Here is a 2,232-nt window from a genome sequence, read left to right as displayed (position 1 = left end):
AAAAAAGCACCAGTTAAAGCAAAACCAGCAAAAAGTACAAAATCCGCTGCCAAAAGTAGCCCTGCTCGTAAACCGAAAGCACCAAAAGCTAAGAAAGCTTCTGTTGCCAAATCATCTCCTACAAAAATTAAAAAAGCAGCACCAAAAAAGAAATGATCTGTTACTTTAATAATATATTGAAATATTTCATTATTTTTGCTAAAAAATGAAAATAACATAGGCCTTAATACAGGCCACAAATTAATATTTGATAAGAGTAAATTATTTTTTGTATAAATATTTTATAAAATAATAGTTAAGAAACATTTGCCACAGTCAGTACCACGGATGGGTGGCCACTTGAGAATACTGTGTGCGGTTGCATTTTTATTTAAAATATATGGTATAATAAATAAGTATATATTTAAATTGATTACTTCATTGAAAATTTTAATAATATACTTTAATATTAATGATATTTATGAAAAATATATATTTGTAAAAATTTTCATTTATTACTGGCAACAGCCATACCACGTTGAAAACACCGGTTCTCGTCCGATCACCGAAGTTAAGCAACATTGGGCACAGTCAGTACTTGGATGGGTGACCGCTTGGGAACACTGTGTGCGGTTGCCTTTTTATATTAAAAATATAAATTATTTTTCTTCTTTTCTTTTTTTTTACACACCATATATAAATATATGTTATTTAGAAATGTAAACCTTTTATATTATTCGTCAACAAATAAATATTATTTTTTGTATAAAATTTTATTGCATTTATAACTCATATCATGGTTACTTTAAAGCGAGAAGTTTTTTTAATATTTCAAATGAATATAAAATAATATAAATTTTATGAAATTTATTTATTTTTAGAAATAGCAATCGCTTATAATTATAACAAAATTTTAATAATGTTTAATTTTATTTCAATAATTTATATATATATATATATATATATATTTTTTAATAAAAATAATATACTCTTATTTAATAATATATGTTGGTCCTATATATAGGACCGAAAATATTTCTTATTTGTTTTTTTTTTTTTTAAATTGTCATTTAAAACGCTTATGCACGTTCTCCACGAATACGTCTTGCCAATTGTATATCCTTAGGCATAATTGTAACACGCTTTGCATGAATTGCGCATAAATTGGTATCTTCAAATAAACCTACTAAATAGGCTTCACTAGCTTCTTGTAATGCCATAACAGCTGAACTTTGGAAACGTAAATCGGTTTTAAAATCTTGTGCAATTTCACGTACTAAACGTTGGAATGGTAATTTACGAATTAACAATTCAGTACTTTTTTGATAACGACGAATTTCTCGTAAAGCTACTGTACCAGGACGATATCTGTGTGGTTTTTTTACTCCACCAGTTGCTGGTGCACTTTTACGTGCAGCTTTCGTTGCTAATTGTTTTCTTGGTGCTTTACCACCAGTTGATTTACGTGCAGTTTGCTTGGTTCTAGCCATTTTCAAATAATAATGTTTTTACAAAAAAACACACAATTTTAAAAATTATATTCGACAATTTGATACTACAAAGTCAAATGTTTAAATGCGAAATAAATGTGTTGTATTTATATTTATATGAAATTTCAAAATTTTTGTTGTCATATCCTATTGGATAGCTATCAGAGTATGGACTAATCAAATTGTATAGGCGTGGCTTAAAAAATCTTTAATGCTTTATATAAAAAGGCACAATTGTACCGGCGCTCACATACATTACAATACTTGTGAGGTTAACACACGTGTTATCCGTTCGTTAAAATATTGTAAATAATTTTTTATTAAAATGACTGGCAGAGGAAAAGGTGGAAAGGGTCTTGGAAAAGGGGGTGCAAAACGTCATAGAAAAGTTTTGCGTGATAATATCCAAGGTATTACAAAACCTGCAATTCGTCGTTTAGCACGACGAGGTGGAGTAAAACGTATCTCTGGTTTAATTTATGAAGAAACACGTGGTGTACTTAAAGTATTCCTTGAAAATGTTATTCGGGATGCTGTTACATATACTGAACACGCAAAACGTAAAACAGTTACAGCTATGGATGTTGTATATGCATTAAAACGACAAGGTCGTACTTTGTATGGTTTTGGAGGTTAAGAAAATATAATAATTTACTTAAAATATTTAGTAAATTTATTAAAGAATATTTAATACATCCGATAAATTTAAACAGGCTTTCCTTTTTGGGAAGCCACTAATTTTATTTATATAAGAGTAAATAAA

At 28.4% G+C, this 2,232-nt stretch overlaps 1 non-coding gene across 1 annotated transcript; it reads left to right on the top strand.

The window, feature by feature from the left end:
- Window positions 1-499: 499 nt before the first annotated feature.
- On the top strand, window positions 500-618 carry LOC123303724. Its single transcript, XR_006535815.1, has one exon. It is a non-coding gene; the product is annotated as a 5S ribosomal RNA (ribosomal RNA).
- The last annotated feature ends 1,614 nt before the right edge of the window (window positions 619-2,232 follow it).

Source organism: Chrysoperla carnea, assembly GCF_905475395.1.
Source record: "Chrysoperla carnea chromosome X unlocalized genomic scaffold, inChrCarn1.1 SUPER_X_unloc_127, whole genome shotgun sequence".
Taxonomy (NCBI): Eukaryota; Metazoa; Arthropoda; class Insecta; order Neuroptera; family Chrysopidae; genus Chrysoperla; species Chrysoperla carnea.
This window is presented reverse-complemented; position numbering and strand designations above follow the sequence as displayed.